Source organism: Mirounga angustirostris, unplaced genomic scaffold, assembly GCF_029215605.1.
Source record: "Mirounga angustirostris isolate CCGP_5_RB_7025 unplaced genomic scaffold, mMirAng1.0.hap1 SCAF_4, whole genome shotgun sequence".
Taxonomy (NCBI): Eukaryota; Metazoa; Chordata; class Mammalia; order Carnivora; family Phocidae; genus Mirounga; species Mirounga angustirostris.
In genome coordinates, this window is record NW_026991712.1 from 111,858,989 (window position 1) to 111,884,846 (window position 25,858).

Below are 25,858 nucleotides of genomic sequence, written 5' to 3' on the forward strand. Positions count from 1 at the left end.
CTCAATCCCATGTGGCCTTCTGAGGAGCCTTATGACAGGCATTTCAGAACTGCCCCCTCAGGGGACTGAAAGGGGGAGAATTCTAGATTCTCATCTCTATCGATCAAGGGTGACCTGCTGGGCATTGATTGGGCTAGACACACACATGAGAGCCAAGTGGAAGGCCATGTCACATACCTCTGAAATGTACTCAGATTGGATTCCTGGAGCAGTGGCTAGAGTAAGAGGTGTGGAGAGGAGGACTTGAAATGGTGCACAAAATATGGCCCCATCTGACAGAAATGCGAACAGCAGAGGTAGACCTTAAACATTAGTTATCTATTCTGTTTTATTTTTTTTCCAGCCGTTAAAACCCTTGAAATAATTAGACAGCTTATTGTGCCTTTCTCCAATTTCCCAAATGTGGCATTTGTAATAATAGGGGGTAAAGACTGGCATTGTCCTTGCCTAGGGCAGTTATTTAAAATGACACTAATTGGAGTGCCCGGGTGGCTCAGTCAGTTAAGCAGCTGGCTCTGATTTCAGCTCAGGTCATGATCTCAAGGGTCCTGGGATCGAGCCCCAAGTCAGGTTCCCCACTCAGTGGGGAGTCTGCTTCTCCCTCTCCCTCTAACTCTGCGCACTACCCCACTCCCGCACTCTTGCGTTCCCCCCCAAAAATAAATAAATAAATCTTTCTAAAAATTAAAAAATTTCCTAAATTCAGGAGTACTTTCAAAGTGATTTTAAAACAATTAAATAGACACGTCCAAGATTCCATGGCAGCAAGTATTAATGGATCTGATCATCTTACACTCTACACACATAAAATTGAAACAAAGGTTTCAGAAAGCAATAGTTTAATGCAACAGTGTTTGCCTTTGCTATGTGCAATGGGCTCTGATAATTTCTGTTTTCTTCTTTTTAATTTTTTAAAAGATTTATTTATTTATTTGAGAGAGGGGGAGACAGAGCGCACAGCGGGGGGAGGTGCAGAGGGAGAATGAGAGAGAATCCTCAAACAGACTGAGCACAGAGCCTGATCCCAGGACCCTAAGATCATGACCTGAGCCAAAATCAAGAGCCAGACTTTTAACTGACTGAGCCACCCAGATGCCCTTTTATTTTTAATTCAATTACGCAATTATACTAGAATATACGTTTACGGGCGCCTGGGTGACTCATTTGGTTAAGTGTCTGCCTTTGGCTCAGGTCATGATCCTGCATTCCTGGGATCAAGCCCTGCTTCAGGCTCCCTGCTCAGCGGAGAGCCCGAGTCTCCCTCTGCTTGCCGCTCCCGCTGCTTGTGCTCTCTCTCTCTTCAAATAAATAAAGTCTTAAAAAAAAATAGAATATATGTTCAATGTAATCAATTCAAACAAGGCAGAGGTTGTTCTAGTAAAAGTTAAAATACCTGCCATCTTTCCAAATTGAATTTCCCAATTTACAGGAGTACTGGGAATTAACAATTTGATGTGTATCCTTTGAAAATGTTTTCTATGCATTTACATATGTACACACACGCACATACACAATTGTTTGTTTTGGTATTTTTTGTAAATGTGAGCATACTTACTCTATTGCCCTAAAATTTGATTTTTTTTTCTTTCTCTCTGTTGGAAGGTATTTTTAGGTCAATACATTATAATCCACCTCAGTTTTTTGAAAGGTTTATAGCTTTCATATTGCACGAATGTATGTATTCCTCTACTGTAGAAGAGTGAGATCATCTCTCGTTTTTTATTGTTTCAAAGAATGCTACAATGAACGTATTTGTGCATATGTGAATATTGTTAAGGAAGAGAATCTTGAAATGGAGAAGAACATCTTGATAGGTATTACCAGATTGACTTCCTTAAAGCTGGGTCTGTTGGTACACTGGATGACAGTCAGTTTGTCAAAATTTTTTGTTATTTCTTGGTTTTAAGTCTTGCTTTGTGAGGCCTTTCCCATCATGAAAATTGTAAACATTCTACCATATTTCTTCTTAGTACTGTTATAATTTTGCTTTGTATTTAACATACAACTTTTAAAATCTATCCATTTTTTTTTGAATTGGTGAGAAGTGGAGATAAAACTTTATCTTTTCCAAATGGATAGCCAATTTTTCCAACAACATTTGTTAACTATTCTATCCTTTCCCTGTGTTTTGAAATGCTACCTTTATCTTATCTTATATTCTTTTTTTTTTTTAAGATTTTATTTATTTATTTGACAGAGAGAGACATAGCGAGAGCAGGAACACAAGCAGGGGGAGTGGGAGAGGGAGAAGCAGGCTTCCCGCAGAGCAGGGAGCCGGATGTGGGACTCGATCCCAGGACCCTGGGATCATGACCTGAGCCGAAGGCAGACGCTTAACGACTGAGCCACCCAGGCGCCCTTTATCTTATCTTATATTCTTATATGTGGTCTCTGGCCTGTGCAATTGGTACATTATCTATTTCAGCGAGTCCACATTATTCAACTATGGAAGATTTCTAGTTTGTTTGATAACTGGGAGGGCCATATTGCCCCTGTCATTTTTGTTTTTCTCATTTTCTTGCCTATCCTTCTGTATTTACTTTTGGGACAACCTTTACAACCATTTCATGTTCCATGACAAAAGCCTTTCATGGTTTTGGTCATGATTTGCTTGTGTTTTCTGTAATGAAATCTTACCCAAAGCCATCCACTTACAATAAGGCATGGAGGAATAGATCAGATGTTTGAGGGGAGTGAAGTGTGAAATAATTGTTACGGATAGCAAAAGAGCTAGCTTTCTAGATTGTCCTGCAGGTGAGGAAGCAGCCAAGAATTTATAATAGCACCTTCATCCAGGGTGGGTGCTGCTTTCCATCAGTGCTCATCAGTTTAGGAGTAGGCAGGAGAATGATTTAGTTGGGCTCATGCTGGGATTGGGTGTGGCTAAGATAAGCCTAACAGAGGGAGGGAGGGACAAAAGAAATTAAGATATTTTTATTTATTTATTTATTTATTTTAAAGATTTATTTATTTGAGAGAGAGAGAGAGAACACAAGCAGGGAGGAGGGGCAGAGGGAGGGGGAGAAGCAGGACCCCCCCCAACCCCCCACTGAGCAGGAAGTCCCATGATAGGTTCATCCCAGGTCCCTGGGATCATGACCTGAGCTGAAGGCAGAGGCTTAACTAACTGACTGAGCCACCCAGGCACCCCCAAATTAAGATATTTTAATTTCTTTGTCTTGCTTTCAGTAAAGATAGAATAGAAATATGTGTTTTTCATTCACCGAATAGAGACGCAACTTTCTTATTTTGTTGTTGTCTTAAACATCTTTTTTAAAAAAATTCCAGTACAGTTAACACAGTGTTATATTAGTTTCAGGTGCACAATATGGTGATTCAACACTTCCATACAACACTGGGTGCTCATCATGACAAGTGCACTCCTTAATCCCCATCACCCATTTTACCCATCCCCCCACCCACCTCCTCTCTGATAACCATCAGATTGTTCTCCATAGTTAAGAGACTATTTCTTGATTTGTCTTTCTCTCTCTCCTTTTTTTTTTCCTTTGCTCATTTGTTTTGTTTCTATAAACATCTTAATAAAATAAAAATGTTGACTTGTGGGCAAGAAGTCTAAATTACACTGCTCTCTGTATTGTATAAATAATTTATCTTATATATATTATCATGTTATACTTGAGATACTTGTGTTGACAGGAGAGCACTTTTGGTGTAAACCCCTATTTTTTTGAGTGTGTATATATTTTCTTCTGTGCTAAACATTCTCAAATGTGCTCCCAGGGGGATCTAGAAATGTTGGTGCATATCCATTTGGCTGTTTAGGGATTTGTTAGAGTGTGGGAAAATTCTGAGGCATTTTCAGGTTATGACATCTGAATATTTCTTTGCAGGTCCAAAGAACAGTTTATTTTTAAAACTGTAAAGATACTGTAGTCTTGGTCCTCATTGAGGGGAGAAATTGCTCCTATTTTGAAGTAATATCATTCAAAATAAAATCCCGAGTTATAAAGTTGAAGATCCAAGATCTAGATGAAATGTAAAAGTCTACTAATGTTTCAGATTGTGGTTTATTATATTTTCCTTTACTTAGACAAGCAAAATTCAAGAGCGATTAAAGAAGGCAGTCATAAGGGATATGACAATGGATATGACTGATGATGGATATTCATAAAATCAATCCTCTTCCATTTTTCTCTCCCTGCAAACCCACGTGATTCTCTTCTCCATCCTGGGAATATAACTCAGAGTCTCTCCTTCGGGGCTTCCCAGACTTGTGGGATGCTCCCCATTCCCATCCCGACTGCCTCATATGTGGGGAAAGACCCAAAGTAGCTGTAACAACCCCAATGATACCCAGAGCTCAACTACTGGGAAGAGGAAAGGAAGCCCTGTGGGATGGTTTGGAGATGGCCTCTTCCAAAGACATCCAGCTGCCATTTTCATAGTTGCCATCAGCCTTCAGAACCTTCTCCATATCTGCTTCGGCCACAGCAAACTGAACTCAGGCAGTTTTAAAGAAGTTGTTCCTGTGTAGACTCACTGGACCAAAATGTGGTCAAATCAGGTGACCGTAGTTTTCAAGAGTTGTCAGCAGCCTCATGTGCAATTGTTCTGCTCGTGTGTTTTGGATGATCAACCACAACATATTCCCTGAACTTTGAGGTAAGAGAGGGAAAATAAAACATGAAACATCAATGTATTCTTGGCACATGCCACCAATTAGAAAATTCACATTTCAGATTCTGACTCCTCTTGACACTTTTTCCCCCACTTCTTCCAAACAATCATAAATCTAGTCAATTTTGCTTAAAAATATACCTCTTACATCTATCTCCTCTTATCCATTAGCACTGCCAAATTCTTGGTTCAAGACTTTATCATCTCTCACTCAGCACATTATAAAAGCCTATTGACTGGTATCACTCATCTTTTGAAAATGTACTCAATAGTAATTTTCTCCTTAACAATTTTCTATGGATTATCTGCCCAAATGGTTGATTTGGATTCCTTCAAGTTCTGGTCCTTACCTATATTGCCTGCCTCATCTGTCAGTCTCCCAGTGGTGCTCTGTGCTCCTACCAAATAGAATTACCTGCACTTCCAGTGCTGGTCCCTTTGCCCAGGGCTGATGTTCAAAATAGTTAAAGAATGGGAAGCAGCCAATCAGAACAAACCTCATAACCACTCAAAACTACTGCATTAGGGCTTTCTGCTGAATATCAGCTTTGGTGCTGTTTCTAGCACCTTGACCCTGATTCTCTTCCTGGGGAGCTTTTGCAGATCGTTTACACAGTTCACTGAGGACTAGCATTTGAGCAAGTGCTGGAGGTAAGGATAGTGTCATTTACAAAGGTTTATGGGCTTGAAGATACTATGATAACATTTCCAGTGCCTATAGGGAATCTGTAGTGTTTGAACAGTACACACTATTTGCAGAACCTGAAATGACCTTTTATATTTTCTAAGATGTGCTCAAAACAAAACAAAACAACACTGCTTTGTCTCTGGTTGCTTTGTAAATGGTTTTACTTGCTTCTCTTTCTCAGAATTTAATCAGCAAGAGACATCTACCTCTCACACAGGTCTACCAGCAGATCAGCTTTTTGACCAGGCTCAATCTTTTTATTTCCAAGCTGAGTATAACCATTATGTCCTGAATTGGCCTAAAAATACAGGGGAAAGTTCCAGTACCTTCTCTACCAAGAAAGGGAATAATACATGCTTTTCCTCAATCCAAATCATAGTTGTGTGAACTAGTCATCATTAATCATATTTCCTATATCAGCATCATTAAGAAATTGTTACTAAGTTGCCACACAATACAAAACACCAAGCCAGCATTGAGGGAAATGTAAAGAAAAACCAACACAATCCCTGCTTTCCATAAGCAGAGAGTCTGCTGTGGAGATAAGACATGAACAACTGAAATAAGAATTTCTATGAAAGCACTGCCTTATGTATTACTATCAAATGATAAATGCTAAGGCAGGTAAGGGGAAGAAGTGACAATGTCTTTCTTTCAGTTAGGTGAGGCTTTCTGGAGGTGTTGGGTCTTGACCTGAACATTGAAAGGTGGGTAGAGTTTCACCATCATCTCAGCAGGGGAACCAGCATATGCTATGGACATAGATAACAGAGGGCAGGATAAAGTAGGGCCTTGACCTTGAGGTAAAGCTAGAAAAGTAACTGGAGTCAGACTGCAAGGAGGATTGCGCCCAAAGGAGGCATTTGGGCTTTAGACTAGGGGTAGATCCCTTAAGTTTTTGAGTAGCAGGAGCTTGATATAATCAAAGCACATTTTAAAATATTAATCAGGCAATAGTAGCTAGTAAACAGTGTGTGGGGAAGAAATGTGGTATAATGGAAAACAGCAGGGCTCAGGGGTCAAGTACTGGGTTTGAGTCTGGTCTGCCACTTTTGAGCTGGGTAGCCTTGAACCAGTTGCTTAACCTCCAAGTCTCCATTTAGTCTCTATAAAAATAGAGGTAATACCTCATTCTAGGGGTTATTATGAGAACTAATATTTCACATTTATGCCTGTTGTCTCATTTAGTCCTTACCTCATCATTTTATTTTATTCTGGTAAAATATATATAACAGAAAATTGACCATTTTAGCTCTTTTTAAGATTTAAGAACATTCACACTGTTGGGCAATGACCGGCACCATCCGTCTCCAGAACTGTTTTCATCTTCCCAAGGTGAAAGTCCATACCCATTAAAAAGTAACTCCCTGTTCCCAGCCCCCAAGCCTTTGCTTTCCACCTTCTGTCTCTATGAATTCAACTACTCTAGGTACCTCATATAAGTGGACTCACATAGCATTTGTCCTTTTGTGCAGGCTTATTTCTCTTAGTATACGTCTTCAAAGTTCATCCATGTTGTAGCATGGGTCAGAATTCCCTTCACTTTCAAGGATGGATAATATTCTATTGAATGTCTTATAGCACTGTTTCATCATGAGAAAATTGGATTTAGAGAGGTTAATCTGCCCAAAATAACATAGCTAAAAAGAGGAAGAGATAGCCATCTGGTTCCATAGTGCATCCCCATCTCTCCTGTATATTCTGCCTCGTGTAGGTTAAGGACCCCCCTGCTGCACCTGGCACAGGGTGGCTATTGCAGGAAGACATTCTATTGTTCTCGATTATTTAGCACCACTTCCTCAACTCATCCTGGTAACAAAATCTGTCTTTTCCTTGAGGAACTCTTTCTGTGATTCTACCACTGCTCCTGCCCCCCATACAAGAGCCACAAGAGTAAGCATGTTACCCAGGCCAGGACAATCAGAGTCTTGCCCCTTCCCCCTGAAGGGACTGATTCAGGAATAGTCTCATGGGTGCAGTCAGAGTCCTCTCTGGTGCTCTGAGGAGGCCATGAACCAGGGGTCATAGCTGCCATTTTAAGCTAAGCAGGGAGATGGCGAGAGAGGTGGAGTTCTGAGCAATCATCTGACCCCTAGATTTAGACACATTTAAAGCCAAATGCCCCCATCAACTTCCCAGATACATGATCCAATACATTCCTGGTTTTAAGCTAATTGGAGTTGAATTTCTATAACTTGCAAGAGAAAGAAACTTGACTAGTATACTGGATCAAGTGGCCCTCAGTGGAATGGGAAGGATGGAACTAACAAGAAGTATTATGAAGCTGCGTGGCATGAGGAAAAGGGAAAAGTCAAGAGTCCTTCTGAGGTTTGGATACCTGGTGACCAAAAAAAACCCCTCTGTTACTGAAAAAGCAGAAGGAGTTGCTAGGTTGGGTATGAAAGAGAAAGTTACCAGTACTCCCAGGAACCCCAAGTGCTAGCTAGCTTCCAAAGGTAAATGCACAACATTACTTATATCTGTTAACCACTTTGTCCTCTTCCAGAATCTCAAACTCATGAAGTGTCCAAGTTCTGACTGGGATCAAGCTTTTGGACTCTGACCTTTATCCTCCACCTCCACTCAGTAACCTAGTATGAATTCTCCTTTCAAATATAATCCATTCTCTGATTGGCTCATTCATTCACATAACACATACTTGCTGAGTGCTTACTCTATGTCAGCTATTGTGCTAGGTGCTGAGGACAGAGTGCTGAGAAAAGAGACCGGGTTCCCTGTCTTTAAGGAGTGTGTAATCTAGTGGAGAAAGCAGACATAGCATGGACTATCACACGAATGAACATAATTAGAAATTGTCTCATGTGCTATGAAGAAAACAGAGTTTCATAAGAAGTTTACAAGGGGTGCCTAATTTAGATGGAGAAGGGTGAGGGCATTAAGGGATGGCTTCTATGGGGAGTAACATTGAAGCTAAGGCCAGGCCAGGGTGAGAGGTCAACACAGAAAAGGAAAGGTGGAAACCAGAGTAGTTAGTCTCGGCCGCCCCAAAGAAACAAGTGATTCAGGCATTAGGAATGTGAGCCAGGGAGGTTTGAAAATGGTTGCTTTGAACTGGAGCTACTACCCAGGGCCCTTGGAGCAGGGACTGGAGAAGACATTAGGTATCGTACAACCCGCTGCTCGTTGCCCAGTCACTGCTCAATGGCTGCTCATTCATTCGTTCCTTTATTTACTCATTTATGAAATATTTATGGAGTACCCGCGGGTGGGGGGCATTGTGCTGAACGCTGAGGACTCAGGAGAAGGAAGATCTCTAGCCTCGTGCGCAGTGGAAGGACAGAAGCACAGGTGGGCCCTGCCTCAGATGGCTCCCAGATTATTCCCTTAGGAACCCCTTGGACACAGGCATATGTGTATGTTGGCTAAGCCTCCTTTCTCCAGGTATTCAGCCCTCCCAGACTCGTACACTTTTGTTTTCTCCGAGATTTAAATCTAGTCCTTCCAGCAGAAGCAAAGCTTTACCCATACGAAGCTAAGAAACAGATCACATGGGGCCAACATGGCAGACTGACACGGAGCCCGGCATAGCTGCCCAGTCCCGCCAGATAAACATAAGGAAAGGTCATCCAAACACAGGAAGACAGCCGTCCCCTTGCCTTTTCCTTTACCCCCTCCCCTTCCTCCCTCTGGTCCCTTATCCCCAGAGGGTGGACCCAGCGTTTCCCAAAGTTTATTCTGAGAGCTCCAGGCTCCCACAGTGGAACGTGCTGCGGACATGGGAATACAACAGCCTGGCCAACAGGGAAAACCAAAAATATAAACGGAGAGATTTAAGAGATTCCTCCCCCCTCCCAAAGTTGTAGCCGAAAAATCTGCTCTTACTGTTATTACTAATATTACTGCTTTTACCGTCTTTGATTTAAGTCAGCCCATCCTGGAAGGAGACCTTCTGAAGTTTATTGCATTTGTCAGTAAACACTTTGCACAGAAAAAAATTAAGCTTTCTTAGGATCTCAGTGCCACTGACTTGATCCACTAAACAAATGCAATAAAATGTTAGGAAATGAAGTCCAGAAAGTCTTACATCTCTAACACTGGCAATGAGTTTAAAAGAATACAAATAACACTAAAACTCCAGGGGGAAAATAAAAGTATCATTTTCTTTAAATCCACTATTAGAATTTTGTAAATAGCTAAAAGCCCTGAACCCATAAATAGGAAGTCATTTTATCTTTTACTGCCATATTCTGATCAAAACAGTGGTGAGAGCATAGGCTTTGGTTTTTATTTTCCACGTAGGAGAAAACAAGTTAATATTACAGGATTGTATACTTCAATGATTATAAATCAGCATTTGTGATGAAATGTTCAGGATTCATTTCAAAACAGACACAGTGTTTGAAAGCAAAGCATAATGGTGACCTTTCTCATTAGCTGTTGCTCAAACAAAGATATGTTCCAGCAATATCCGATGCTTCCTTCCTGCCAGGGCCTCCACCCAGTGCAATTTAAAACCCTTGTGTTACATCCAAACTAGAACTGGGGATGTGGTGGAGCAGAGTTTCGGCAGCGTTGTGTTTGTTATGACTTTCTAAGGTTTTTTAATGTTTTGTTTTCATAAACGTATTGTCACGAGTTGGGTCTGCAAGATTAAGTATGTGAAACCCTATGAATGAATTCATTATATGAGTACTTATTCTTCTATGCCTCCATCTATTTTTGTGGAAAATAACATCACAGGTTCTCGACCCTGAGGACACTTACTTCCTTGCTCTTTAGTAAACGTTTTTATTAATACATGGTAGGCAAAAAAACAAAAACAATCTTTAAGAGCTATGCTGAACTTGTTTTATGTACAATCCAATGACCACAAATAAACATAAAGCTAAGGAGAGAATGTGAGAAAGAAACAGAAAGAGAGAGAATGAGAGATTGCTTTAATACACATCATCCTCATTTTCATCACGACTGGTGTTCCTCAATCAGGTAATATAAGTGGAAAATGACCAAAGTCAAGGTGATTTTTCTGTGGAACAATAAATAAGGAAGTCTTTTTTTTTTTTTTTCTGGTCAAAGATCCAGTGCTTGATCTTTGTAGAAATGACCATAAACTCTTAGTCCAACTCTAAATGACTTACCATTTATATTTTCTATAATGGACATAATTTTAGAATAGAAAGAAAATACATGTTATTTTAAAAGTAATTTTACTCTTTCTACTTAGGCAATATAAAGAAAGTATATGTATATGAGTTAAAAAGAGCTACTAATAAATCCTACTAATAAATACTAATAAATCCCCATGAAAGGCCAGGTGGGTGGGTGACTCTGACTCAATTTAATCAGTCAGGGACTATCACTGGACCGAGAGTGGACTCTGTCAATCTTTAACAAATTTGCAAAGAATGGGGGAGCTCCTATATCCCCAAAGAAAATCTGGGTCCTACTAGGAAAAGGCAAGAGAGAATGGACAGTGAAGAGGCAACCAGTGACCATCAAATTCAGTATTCCATGGAAGTTGCCATGAAGATTAAATAGTATTGTGGATATAAGACAGTTTATATAGTGCCCAGTGCACTCAAGGGTTGGGCTGAGACCCAAGCAAGGTAAATCTCAGTCCTTCCAGAAAATTTGGTGTATAAACACTGTTGCCTAAAGGATCATGAGATGCCAGGAGGTGAACTTGCAGCTGCCAGTAGCCATCTTTTCCTATGGAGCCTATGGAGAAAGTCTGTCTGTTGCAAGAGAGAATAAGGAATAGAAACCTTTAAGAAACCTTAGAAATGAAAAAAGAGAGCGCTAATAGTATCCTCGAATCCCATGAATCGGGTGTTTGGAACCCCCTCTGCCCTTGTACCTCTCAGTTATATGAGCCAATAAATTCCTTTTTGTTTTAAGCTACTTTGAGTTTAGTTTCTGCTACATATAACCGAAGAGGTGCAGACCAATGCAAACTTCAAAATCACGAGTTCAAGCATCACACTCTTGTACAACTTGTCGTCTTTCCTGCGAGTTTGTTCAACGGTGTCTTCTCAGGGCACCCGGTTTTCTACCAACTCCTCCACTCTTTCCATATGCATTAGTCCTCTCCTGCCTTCGCTTTCCTCCCTTTGTAACTTAGATTTATGGTTCACCATTTCAAAAACTCCTTGGCCTCCATTTGGCAAAAATTCAATCCATGGGGCCTATCTACCTGTTTTCTCCATGCCTGAACATGAGCAATTAAATAGCAGTAGAGAAAAAAATTACACAAAGGAAAGGTTGATTTCACCTCCAGTTCATGACTAGACCTCATATGGGATCCAGGATGGTCAGCAATCCTATACAATTCTCTGGTTGGCTTTCTCTCGTGTTCCCTAATGGTAATATCATCTCTTCCCCACTCAATCTCAGTTGATGACCTTTGCTTCACAGACAAAATGGAACCCATTCTCTATTAATTCTCTTCACATAATGAAAGAGTTGTCCTTCCTATTTTAAGCCCAATTCATCTACCTGAGACTTGGATCTCATCCCCTCCCATCTTGTCAAAAATCTGCACTATCAATTTGCCTTTCCCTAGCCTGTATCTCTAACTTCACTAGGCTAGATAGCTCTGTTTGCCTCTCCAGAGCCACTTCTTATCCTTCTCTACCCTGCCTTTGCTGGGGGAGGTGAAGTCTGTATGAACTGTATCAGCAGGTGATTTTGCCTTTTGTTCTCTTGGGGGTTGGGGGAGGGTTGGCCAATGGGAAGCCCCAGCAGGAGATCTGAGAGAGGGAGGAGCCTGAGATAGGAGCATATATTTCTCTGACATCTTCACCTCAAAGTCTTCTTGGGTTGGCTGTTCCTTTTGAGCAAAGTTATTGTCCTCTCAAGAGAGCCTTCTCCTTCTGAGTTCTGGTAATTTCTCCCTTCCCTCATCCCTTTAAATCTTAGGTCATTGTTCTGCTGCTTCTTGCCCCAGGGTACCTTACAATCACTTGTTGGTTCCCTATATTATAACTACACCATTGTACATAGTCCCTTCAAATGATCCCAAAGTATTTTGTCTGTTTCCTTCTGACTGACACAAGGTAAATCTTACACTCTCCCTCTCTAATGAATTCTCATCAACATATAAACATGCTCAAGCAGCCTAGCCTCACAGATCTTTAATCTTGACCTGTTATCTACTTTTTCTATCCTACACTCTTGATCACATCCCAGAACTTGTCATCAATTGGAATGGTTCCATCTCTGAAATCTTAAACTCTAGTATCTGAGCATAATCTCCTAACCTTATCAATATATATTTCATAATTGCATCAAAAGCACTAAAGCCTTGACTCCTACACCCAACCACCAATTTCTCAGTCTCCTCTTCTCATTCCCTCCACCAGGCAGTTTAAAAACAATGATACATTTTTCTTTCAATCTCTTTCTTGCTTAATACCCTCAATTGTATGTCTCCTCATTCTTCTACATACCAGCCTGGAGTAATCCCAGTCCTGAGTCAATCCAACTGTCCACCTTGTCTACCCTCTTCCTAGCACCCATGGAGAGGAACATGTATTTGTACATATGGGTGCCACTATTCTTTTTTTTTTTTTTTAAGATTTATTTATTTTTTTGAGAGAGCGAGAATGAGAGAAAGTACATGAGAGGGGGGAGGGTCAGAGGGAGAAGCAGGCTCCCTGCCGAGCAGGGAGCCCGATGCAGGACTCGATCCCGGGACTCCAGGATCATGACCTGAGCCGAAGGCAGTTGCTTAACCAACTGAGCCACCCAGGCGCCCTGGGTGCCACTATTCTTTTAACCATCTCTAACCTCCGAACTTTCTAGGTATCCCTAGTCAACATCTTCTTTTTCCTCAACAATATAATTTCAAAACTGCTTAAAATGTAAGGAGGGTCTACACTGTCATTTTACCTTTCTCACTTTTTTAAAAAAAAGTTTTATTTATTTATTTGAGAGCAAGCGCGAGAGCAAGCAAGCGAGGGCAGGCAGATGGAGAGCAAGGGCAGGCAGAGGGACAGAATCTTAAGCAGATTCCCTGCTGAGCAAGGAGCCCAATGCGGGGCTCAATCCCATGACCCATGAGATGATGACCAGAGCTAAAATGAAGAGTCAGAGGTTCAACTGATTGAGCCACCCAGCTGCCCCTTCTTTCTCACTTTAACTCACTCCAATCTCTTTCAGTCTCACACTGTCCACTGAAGTTACTTTTCCACGGTCAGCAGTATATTCCTAATTTCTCAGGGCAATTGAATTTTCAGGCTTTGCCTTATTTGGCCTCTTGAAGACACTGACAATGTTGTCAAATTTCCTTCTTGAAACCTTCTACCGTCTTGCCTTTCAGTTCAATATTATCTCCTGTCGCTAGAGGTTCCACTCTTTTCCCTCTTCTTTTCCTCCTCTTATTGAATGCTCTTCACATCTCTCCAGGGTGTTCTTACCACTGCCAAGGGTCACCAGCATGAGCAACCAAGAAGCACAAGGTCCCTAAGTCTAGAGGTCAAATCTTGCTCCTAAGTTCCAAATCAGTATATCTAATTGCTGAGACTTTTAATTGTATGTTTGACCACTACCCAGAACTCAGTATGTTACAAATGAAATTCACGTTACAGTCTGCCTGAGTCTTCCGCCTTAACTGAATGGCAGTGTTTTCCATTTCTGCAGTCACTGGGATCCAACTTTCTGCCGGCATCTTTGCCTCATAATGCACCAATTCTTACCATTTGTTGGGTCACCAAGCTCTTATTGGTTCTAATTCTTTCTCAATAGTTCTGAAATCCACTCATCCTCTCTATTCATTCTGACCTCATTATTTCTTGCTTAGAATTTTATAACAACCTTCTAAACAATCTCTATAATTCTAATCTACCCATCTTTCATACCACAAAAACCATGATCATTCCAAAACAAAGTTATCATGTTACTTCCCTTCTCAGAACCTTCAGTGACTCTCCATTGTCTTGAGGGTAAAATCCAGATATACTAACATGATATGATAATCTTTAACAGTGTAAATGCCATTGGCTGCAAGGAACAAAAGCCAGCTTCTGGCTAACTCAAGAAAAAAAAAAGAGAGTATAGTTTATTGGAAAAATATTGGAGAAATTTATGGAATTGGAGGAATCGAACAACCAAATGCCAGGAAGAACCTGAACCAGGAGAAATCTGAGGATGTCAGGAGCAGAAGTTAAGAAACCTTAAACAGGGAGGGATGCCTGGTTAGGTCAGTCAGTAGAGCGTGCAACTCTTGATCTCAGGGTTGTGAGTTCAAACCCCACATTGGGTGTAGAGTTTACTTAAAAAAAGAAACCAGGGCTACCACTTATAATGGTGCTGATTGTACACTGTTTGTGGGGCCCCTTCTCTCTATAGGGTTATCATTAATGGGACTCAATTTAAAGACTCTCAGGCTCTGTGTCCCTTGCTTCTAGGTTCAGAATTCCTAGGAATAATATTCTGAGTGGCCACCTTGATTTCTAGACTCATGGCAGGAGCACATGGCACAGGTGTGACCATCAGAGAGTCCCTCCTGTGTATAGGACATTCGCAAAGAACTGGGACTCACTGTGAGCATATTAGTATATCTAATGGTTGTCCACCATACCTTAAATTTCTTACCTCTCAATTTTCTTTCTCTACTATTCCTCAAATTATGTCATATTTTCTGTCATGATTTATGTTATGGACCAAAAGTTTATGTATCCTCAAAATTCATATGTTGAAACCTTAACCTCCACTGTAACTCCATGAGAAAATAAATGACTATTTATGTCACTGAGTCTATGCTAATTTGTTACAATAGTCCAAGCTAACTAAGACAGTGTGCTGCTGGCTGTCTCTCAGAATAAGTCATGCTCTTTCAGACTATCTTCTTTTTGTGGCCTGTCTAGCTTTTTCACCCACTGTTCACTGGGATTTGAATTAACTTCTTCTCTTCACCAGTACACCCTCTTTCCTTCTTCATCTTGCAAAAACTCACTCATCCGTTAAGAATCAACTCAAGGATCACTTCCTCCAGAAGGCCTTCTTTGATTCCTCCAGGCTGATTTCATATTCCTCCTGTATATCATAGCTTCCTGATCTTGACTTTATCACAGCTCTTATTGTAATTCTCTATTAAGGAATCTGTCTCTCTTACCGGTTTGTGAGATCTTTGGGATCAGGGGCTGGTGTGTTTTTTTAATCTGTATTGGTAACAGCGAGCATAGCACCCAACTCATTGTTTAACACTCAACATATATTTGTAGAACGAATGACTGAAATTCATGGCTGCCTAGTTCCAATCTCAGTCTGCATTCAACAGCATACTCTCTCCAACGCTCTATGCATTGTCTTGTGACACAGTTGGTTATGAATGTGTGACTCTCACTCATGAGATTATGAAAAGCTAGAAGACAATTATTTTTACCTTTTATGACATCTCACTCTGTGCTTGTACATGTTAGATAGACAATACATTTTTGCTAAAGAAATAAGTATATTTGACAAAAAACAAAGCTAACACACTCTAAGCCTTATTAATAAATGTTCAGTGCAAAAAAATAGTGTTTGTACTCCTAATGGTTCTTATGTGGATCAGGTCACATCTGAAGTATTGCGTTTGATTCTGGGCAACAGCTCGTATTCCTTCCTTCAGCAAATGTTTATGGAGTGCCTACTTTGTGCCAAGCACCTGTGCTTGGAAATTAAACAGACTTAGGTTTGAATTCTAGTTTTGTCATTTATTATGCATATTGGTCAGGATAGACTAGGTTTTGCTGCAGAAACAATCAATCCCAAAATATCAGTGGCTTATCACATCCAGGTTTGTTTCTCATTCATGCTGCATGTCCACCATGGATTGACTATGGCTCTACTCCAGATGGTCTTCAATCCAGGACCAGGGCTGCCTCTGTGCTGGGCTTCATGGAAAGAGAGAAAGCATGGTGAATCATGCACTGGCTCTTAAAATTCTGCCAGAAGTGACACACATCATTTTTGCTCACATGTTCTTGGTTGAAGCTTCATATGACCACATCTGGATTCACACACAGAGGAGCAAAGAGGGGTGAGCAGTAATATGATCTACCATAGTATCTGTCCTAACCTGTTCAAGTTTCTGTTTTATCATTCGTAAAATCATCATCATCATCTCTGCATTGAAGACAGAGGTGAGGGTGTAAAATGTTTGATACATTAAAGTCTGTCAGGAAATGGTAGCTATTTTGGTTTAAAAGTTTACAGGGGTGCCTGGGTGGCTCAGTCGTTTAAGCATCTGCCTTCGGGATCTAGCCCCACATTGGGCTCCCTACTCGGCGGGGAGCCTGCTTCTCCCTCTCCCTCTGCTGCTCCCCCTGCTTGTGCTCTCTTGCTCTCTGTTTCTCTGTCAAATAAATAAAATCTTTTAAAAAAGTTTACAGACCCTGATATTTAGCTTAAGAAATTACTGTAAGTGAAGCTCTTCAAGTACTTCAGAATAAAGTAAATTAGTTTACTCTTCTTTTGACTTTTTTTTTTAAGACCCCACTTAAACTATCTGAACTATGTTTCCAGCCCTGGCTTGCTGTTTTTTCCATCAAATGATTCTAGCCAGAATCAAAATGATCTGTGAAGAAATAAATTGGATAAAAATTCTGTGATTTATTATTCATTTTTTCATGTTCAAAGTCTATTTTCCAAACAGGATCATAAGCAACTGAGACAGAGCCATGTCTCATACCTTTTTGCATTACTAGAAACTAGCACAATTCCCCACACAGGGCATTTCTTGGTGCTGATAAAGATGTTTGGAAATGGAATTAGCACTTTATGTTGTCATTTCCAGTATCCACTGATTTTCTAAATTTATAGTTACATTTTGAGATATTTATTTTTAAAAGCCTCTTATTTATTCCATTTACACATCATTTTCTATTGAATGATGTCAGAGCAAAGAGCAGGGTTGTCCAACTTGGCGTACAGGTCAAGTTACACAAATGCTGGTAGGATCGCTTACTGGATTCACCCATTGAAAAATAAGTAGAACAACAAGTTACCACTTTTTCATTACTCTTCCTGGCATGACTGAAAGAAATTCTATATAGGTAAAGAGTTGAAAATTCTTTCCATTGAGGTAATTGATTCTAGTTCTTTTAGAAATTTGGTAACCATGAGAACTATCAAATGTGATTTAAAAAATAATGTGCACTTGGAAACATTCCAAAAGGAGACTTTGAAGTAAATTATGTATCTTCCTATTTAACCTCTTAAGAAATCTCTTTTGACATGAGGAACAGGCATGATGCTTGGAAGTCACATGGGTGGCACCTTTGGAAGTTTCTCTAAACTGCTCGACCCTGTGAACTGGTGTGTGCATAACCACCAGACTATCCCTCAGCAATGTCACCTTATGCAGAATACCTTTGTGACAAGGCAATGCTTTGAAAATAGGAGCAATGGTACCCAGGCTGCCATTCAAACTAATTTACTATTTGGTAAAAACAAAACAAAACAAAACAAAAACAGAGCCCACCAAGTTTGTAATCTCATTAAAAGACGCTCAATAACAATAGAAATTTTATAGGATTGGCAATGGGGATTAGAATAATGCTTTCATGCATTTTTTTCATAAGCTTAAAAAAAGGTTGCTGACAGCTGGTCTGTGTCTTTGCTAAACTTTTTAACTTGGTATTTCTAAAGTTCTAAATACCAGGGCCTAGACTGCCAAGGGAGGGAGAAGTGAAGAACCAGGTCCACAAAAGGGGAATGGATACATCCTCTCTTACCCATAGAGGGAGAAATACTGATTTGAACTAGACCTGAGTAATTTAGATTCACTCAGGTGTTCAGTCTTAATTGTTGCCTGGGAACGAAACACACAGAGAGGGAAATCATCCTAATCAGCTTACACATGACCCCCTTCTTAGTTCTCCGTCAGCATGAAGCAGTTCACAGCTTTCTGGGTTACAAGGCTTCCCCTCTCAACATCCTGTAAAAACCCTCAGGGTGTGGACACTCCCACAGCAGAAAAGAGCACTGAAGACGCTGAGGGATGGTAAGGAACTCTTGGACCCCATTCTGTCATCTTTCTTGTTCTCATCACTTTAATTTTTTTTTTTTAACCACGCATTAGCAAAAATGGACTATCACTTAAACCAGTGGTTCCCAAGCCTGTTGAATCACAGGACCACCCATGGGAATTTTTGAAAAAGACAGGGTTCTGGGCTCTAGCACAGACTTTCTGAATCAGGCTCTTTGGGTAGTTGAGCTAGGAATTTGTGTTTTTTGAGTTCCGTGATTCTGATTACCTGCCAACTTTGGGAAGGATTGAGAGGATTGTCAGGCTATAGGCTACCTTGGTCTCTACCTTTGGTAAAAGAGGTGTACCTGGGTCTTGAATCATTTTGGCAATTAGAGAGATCTGGTTAGAGCTACAGCTCTCTCTCACATACACCATGCTGTTGTAGATGCTGAGGAGCCCAAACCTATGGACCAGAGAATATTCCATGCAGGGGCCTCAGTGATTGCATGTCCAGCAACCTAACAGTCTTAAGCCATCACATCCCCAGGGGGAAAAAAATTCCCAACAGTGCTGCCAAGGCTGTGCTTACACTCAGAATGGATTTTCACCCACTCTAGCTGCTTCTCATCCTACTGTTCACACTGTATAGCATTTGCCCACCTGGGGGTAGCTGGTCCCTAGTTGATTTTATCCAGAACCCTCTTTCCCTTGAGTGTTCATAACAGTACCTGCGAGAAGAACTCATTTAAAAGGGGAAGCCTAGGGGCACCTGAGGGGCTCAGTCGTTAAGCATCTGCCTTTCGCTCAGGTCATGATCCCGGGGTCCTGAGATCAAGCCCTGCCTCAGGCTCCCTACTCAGCAGGGAGTCACTTCTCCCTCTCCCTTGGCCCCTCCCTCCCCTCATGCCCCCTCTCTCTCTCTCAAATAAATATTTTTAAAAATAAAATAAAAATAAAAGGAGAAGCCTATGCACACATGATCCAAATTCTACAGTTCCCAATGATAACACTATTATGTGTGATTGTAATTCTCTACATTCTTTCAGCTTATTTCCTGCCACCAGAGTGACGAATGCTCTGATATGTTCCTGAATTTCTGTGATGCGCTGCCATGAAGTCCTGTAACTTGTCTCACTGATGGTGTTGAACTCAGGGTTAGCTTTAAGTGCTGGGCTGTTTTCAGAAAGAGCAGCCTCTAGGTGCGTCTCCCACATGGTGCTGGCCCAGAGAGATATGATAGCACAAGGGCTCCAGTTCCTTCCCTATCATGCTGTCCTGCTTGGCAAACCTAAGGATTTAGTGCATTTTTAGAAAATTGCAGAGACTTGCTTTGGAAGGTGAGTTTAAGTGTGTGTATGCATATATCTATGTACATATTTTATAAGTGCGGAGATGGGGCTATGTGTATGTGTATGTGTGAACTTAGGGTGCATGGGGATACCAATAAACTATAAGACACAAATTTGCTAGTGTTTCTTGTATCTCAAAGAGCAATATTATGGCCATTTTGGTATCTGATAATCATAATAGAGCACAGTTGTTACCTGTAGAGATACAATTTTTTTTAAGTAAGCTCTATGCCCAACGTGGGGCTTGAAACTCATGACCCGGAGATCAAGAGTCACATTCTCTATCTACTGAGCCAGCCAGGCACCCCATGTGGAGCTACAATTAATCCTTGAATTGGTTACCCTTCTATGTCACTGGAAGTCATTATTCAAAGTTGGGAAGATGCCTAGATAGTCAGGACTGGTGGAGGATGTGGCAGTGGAGAACGGGGTGGAAACACCAGTTTTCTCTGCTTCTCCCACCACCATTCCCTCTGTAAGATAATTTGACAAATCTATCCCCTCCTCCCAGTTATGGAAGAGGAATGCGATAGTTAGAGGATCGGGTTGCAGTTTGCAGAAAGGAATCAGGATAAGCTATAGACATTCTTTCTTTCATTCCTGAAACAACTTCCCTTCCTAATGGTGCCCCTAAGTTATTTGTTCTCTCTCTTTTTTTTTTTTTTATTTTCCTAAGTCAGGGCAAAACATTTCTCTTTTTTTAAAATTGGGATAACATATAAATAGCATAATATATGTCATTATAACCATTTATAAATATACAATCCAGTAGCATTAGATTTCTCTACTTAATAGTGAATTCCATGAGTTCACCATGCTGATTGTAGCTAGCTTATGTGGCTTCTGGGGGAGATTAGCAAGAGTGTACAAGTCAAAACCCTAGAAGCCTCCAACCTTTCCATCTTCCTCTACAGGTTTCTTAATAGTTTGCTCACTTTTCAATTCAAGGGACTTTTACTGAGGGAGGTTTACCTGTAAAAGGCTATGCCAAGTTGGATGGGAGATACAACACTGCAGACCATCTCCTGTCCCCCAAGGACATCTGCTGGAGAAGAAAGCCAGACCGAAAAACTAATCATCAAACAAAATACAATGTAAACACAAAAGAAAACAGCCAAGTGCTAAAAGGTAGAAGAAGAAGGACGAATTAGGACTAACTGGGGGAGATTAGGAAACGAATAAAATTTCTAAGGGAGGAGAAGGGTGGTCCTGGCAGAACACAGGAAAGAACAGTGCTTGACATATAGTAAGTGCTCAATAGTTATTGAATAGGGGAATGAAATGCAAATGTGAATGAATAAATGAATGAGAGCCAAATCTGAGGAAAGACTGGGAACTGTGAAAGCATAAGGACACTGATGATGTGTCGTAGCTGGATGTGGTCAGGGTGTACCGTGGGGAGTCGTATCAAGAGGATAGGAGACAGATGCCTGGCTGGCTCAGTCAGTAGAGCAATTCTTGTAAGTTCAAGGCCCACGTTGGGTATAAAGAGGATTTAAAAAATAAAAACTTAAAAGAAAAAGATGATAGGAGAAAAAGTAGGATCATATTAGGGAAACCTTGGCCCCGAAGAGCAATTTTCGCCAAATTCCCATCAGAATAAATGGAAAGGAGGACCCTAAGGGAAAGACAATAGCTACAGTGAAAGTCCAAGTCCACTGCACTCTTAAGAGAAGGCCGTCAGGACACTGGGGTGAGAATGGGGGTGGAGGTGGGGTCCAAGAATTAAGACAAAATTCAGACCACAGGGGAGATTCTATGAAGATATTTATTCAGTGAGTCATAAAACAGTGAAGCAACAGCATGCATTTGACAAACAGGAATGAAAGGCCTACTCAGGCCGTCCCTGGGGCCACAGAGTGGCTGTGGCAGTCACTTCCATCATGGTGTCCATTCTACTTTGAAAGACAGAAAGGGGGGCACCTGGGTGGCTCAGTCGTTGGGCGTCTGCCTTTGGCTCAGGTCATGATCTCAGGGTCCTGGGATCGAGCCCTGCATCGGGCTCCCTGCTCCGGAGAGGGGCCTGCTTCTTCCTCTCCCACTCCCCCTGCTTGTGTTCCCTCTCTTGCTGTCTCTCTCTCTGTCAAATGAATAAAATCTTAAAAAAAAAAAAAAGACAAGTAAATCCGTGATTTGGATCGGCTCTGAAAGTGTTGTAACAGAGGTTCTGTGCTAAGTGAAATGGCATAGAGTAAAAGGAGAGAGTAGGGTCAGCCCTCTGGGGTCAGGGAGAAACCTCACCGACAGGTGACATTGGAAAGTCCTCTTTGGAGCATAACGTACAAGGGCGTCAGTCGGAGAAGAGAGGCAGGCGATCCGGGCCGAGAGGGTAGCAGAGACAAAGAGGGGCATGAAATCGCAGGGCGAGTGAGGCACTGCTTCATACCATAAGCAGCTGCTCACTAATCTACGCAGAGATATTCAGACTTCTAGAGATTAACCATCTGGAGGACCCTCACAGCTGCTCTTTGAGAACCACGGTGTTAACGGACAAAAGGAAACCCTGAGAAACAGCGAACATGGCCAAATGGTCAAAGAAGCTGGAAAGTAGGACGCTGCTGTCCAGCACTGCTATGAATGCTAGCCGGATTAATAACAAGTGGTGAGTCAACTTGGTGTGTTACAAATGTACGTAGTAATTAGACTACTTGGGTTCCTTACAAATGCAGATTGATCAATATTATTACCGTCCTATCGCTTGCACATCAGAAGTTAGTATCTTTCCTACTGGTCCCATTTGTGCCTTTACCCCATAAGCTTGAATTCAGTACTCATCGCTCCACTTCCTCGAGGGCCTATGACAAGGGAAGGCAGCAGTTCTCCCAGGTGAGCAGCCTAATGCTGTGAAGGCTGGAAGCATTTGTTCTCATTTATTGACTGTTGGGCTGGTCCAAAACCCATCTTTCCAGGCTAGCGTGCCTACTTAGTAATTAAAGTGAGGTTTTTATATGGCTTAAAATATTTTAATGTGACTGTTCCCTGAAGGTCCACAGCAAAGTCTGGTTTAATAAATTTAATAACTAATTAAGACACCCTCAATTTCAACCTCCATTAGGTTAATTTTTTAATGAGTTTCAGAATATCTCTCAAGACGTTTCTTCCCTAGATGTGGTGAGAAACACACACATGCACGCATGCACCCCAAGGATGGATTTGAGGCTTTGGTATGCCAGGCACTAGCTGTGTAACTTCAGGGAAAATCACTGAACCCCTTTTGGCTGCCTTTTCCTTATCTATAAAGGAAAAGGTTTGGACAAGGTTTTCAAATTCCCTTTCATAGCTCGGAGGACCATAGGGGAAGGGAGAGAAAACTAAAGGGGGAGAAATCAGAAAGGGAGACAAACCATGAACCATGAGAGACTATGGACTCCGGGAAACAAACTGAGGGTTTCAGAAGGGACGGGGGTGGGGGGACGGGGTAGCCAGATGATGGGTATTGAGGAGGGCACGTGTTGTGATGAGCACTGGGTGTTATAGGCAACTAATGAATCATGGAACACGACATCAAAAACTAATGATGTACTATACAGTGGCTAACTGGACATAATAAAAACAAAAACCAAAAACCAAATTCCCTTCCAATTCTTACCTTTTATTAAGTCCACAGCAGAATGGCTGTTCTCAGTACTTCCCCTTTAAGGGAAGCAGAGGATCCTAAACTGTACAAAATACACTGTGTGTGTGTGTGTGTGTGTGTGTGTACGAATGAACCTCAAACCATCTCATGGCTTTGTGCAATTAGCAGAATTAGGAATGGGGATGTTATCCGTGTACAGAAAAATTCCTTAGAAGATATTATTAACTGGCCAATAAACATAAAATTTGAAGACAATTTGGAGTTACCAAGATGTATTTATTTTCCCCAGAGTACTTAACCCCTCTGCTCCCAGGAGCTTGGGTTGTTTTCCCTTCCAGTGCTACATCTTGGAGATGGAGAAGAATAACTCTAACCAACCCTCCAGTAGGGATTGTAGGGAAAAGCAAATCACCAGCCTGCTCTTTTGTCTTCCTTCTCCTCTCTCCTTGTCTGGCAGATCACACTGTGGAATATTTACCTTGATGGGGGAAGGAGGAGAGAATTTCAAAGAAAGGGAAAGAGGAAAATTAAAATATTAACTATTTCATGGCACAGTGAGCCGGTCCTTCTTCCCAGGTAGACTTGGGGAGTATAGTCTTATTCACACATATGCATGCATGCATGCACGTGCACGGTAGAATAAAATGCAGAATCAGATCTACCTAGCACCTACAAAAATAAATGGTACTTTAAAAAAATAACTATTTTATAATTTGTTTAAAATCCTAGTCAAAATGAGCATTTGCTTTCACCTTGAGCAGTAATTGAGGGGAACACGATCTGAAGAAAAACAAGGTCTGAGCTGTCTCATTCAGCATAGCCAAATGTTGATTATCCAAATCCATGACAAATCTGCCTTTCAGTTTCTTTGTGACATGACTCCCTCCCCCTGCATATTTAACTCATCTTTAAGAATGAGAAGTTGGCTTGTTCTCCAATTTCTTCAGAGCTGGATCTTCCCCGAATAGCAACATTATTTTATTTAAAGTCCACTGAATTCCCAGAATTCTAGAAACATCCATATTCAAATGTTAGAATAAAAACACATTCCAAAGTAAGACGAAAAAGTGCACTCTGCTCTAAAGCATGGAAAAATTAAGAGTTGGCTGTTTGGGAAAGTTTCTGCTGCGTCAAAACCAGTGGAAAGCATTGCCTGTCTTCATTTTTAGTATTCATAAAGGCCTCAGTAACAAATTTTGGGGTCATAGCTATGGGAGTTAAACCCACTAGCTGGTTAGTGCCAAGACTCATAATATTCACTAAAGTTAGCTGGCCATTTAGAATGCTCAGGAACAGGGTGATGAATACTACAAAAAAGAAAAGGAGAAACATACAGAGTATTTTTTCCCAATATATCAATATTAGGAACAACAGCAACAATAGAAAATTGGGACTCAGGAATTTCTAATACCTATATTATATCTTTAAAAAATCTCTAAAAATCAATTCTATGTGTGAACAATTATAGCTTAATGTGATCATTTGATGCCTTTATCAGATTGTCCCTATGAGATCATCTTACTCATATTTCTATAGCCTAATAGGATACTCCTCTCCCTATACTCTCTGAAGAGACACATGAAATAATTTAATATCCAGAATGGTGTCCAGAACTTTTTTTAGGTTGAAAATCCTCCTGCTGGGCTCATGGCTCTGCTTCTACCCAAATGCCCTAATTTGGAATGAAAGATGAAAAATCCCGGGTCTTTGGAATGCCAGAGAACTGAAAACCCAATAATTGGACTAATTTTTTTTTTTTTTAAGTTCAGTGTGGTGCTTGAACTCACGACCCTGAGATCAAGACCTGAGTTGAGATCAAGAGTCGGATGCTTAACCGACTGAGCACCCAGGAGCCCCTGGACTAATTTTTAAAGCAGAATCAGGAAATTGGAAACCACCTGCCACTCCAGCATTTCTTTTTCTTTCTCATTGCCTTCTAAAACTCCCTCTCTTGTATGTTCCTCCTCCTTTGCCCTTTTGCTTTTCCAGCTTCTAAGTTTTGCCAGCTGGCACTCAGTGACGCTATTGGACATAGTTTAAACCAACGCGGGGGCTAAGAAGACCGCCAACCATCTGTCCAGAACCCGGAGGCAGGAAGAGTCTTGCTTGTGCTTTACTAGGCTTGATTTATACACAGGTGCTGCTCTTTTGCTATGTAAAGCATGCCTGAAGTAAGCATGCAAGCATGACCCATCCAAGAGTCTCATTTTTATCCTGTTGCCTAACAAGGAGGAACTCCTGACCGTTCTTCAGCATATTAGGGCAACAAAGTTGACTTCCACACAACAGCCTATCAAACAAACCAGTGGCCCTATATGGGAATGATGGAAAGGTAGTAACTGTGGTAAACATCCCTAAAACCAGTTAGATTTTTCCTTCCCTCTTGGTAGGATGTTTGTAAATGTAGTCATGGCAATAAACACAGAATAGCTGCCTGGAAAGGTTATAAAACAACTTCAGAAATCCTCCCGACCAGCAGTTTCTAAACATAGTTCATGCACATCAAAATCACTTGTGGCGCTTGTTAAAAAGTTGGATTCTCAGACACTTAACCAAGACCTTCTAAGTCACGATCTTTAGGATCAGGGCCCCAGAGTGCTATTTCAAGTATCTCATATCCAGCCAGGTTTCAGAACTCCTGCTAGGCCGATCCACAGTTCCCCACTTACTCTACTGGCTGTTCTCTG

The 25,858-nt window shown here is 41.1% G+C and overlaps 1 protein-coding gene across 11 annotated transcripts in view; it reads right to left on the reverse strand.

Annotated features, from left to right (window-relative positions):
• Positions 1–3,559: 3,559 nt before the first annotated feature.
• Positions 3,560–25,858, reverse strand: part of LOC129045712 (atherin-like) — a 49,330-nt gene continuing 27,031 nt past the window's right edge. For 2 of the 11 annotated variants that reach the window (XR_010410834.1, XR_010410844.1), the window contains 3 exons: positions 21,518–21,692; positions 20,567–20,636; positions 15,973–16,167 (listed from right to left, as the gene is read on the reverse strand). The gene's annotated coding sequence lies outside the window, so the exon portion shown is untranslated. The other 9 variants (XR_010410839.1, XR_010410837.1, XR_010410835.1 and 6 more) reach the window with 9 other exon arrangements.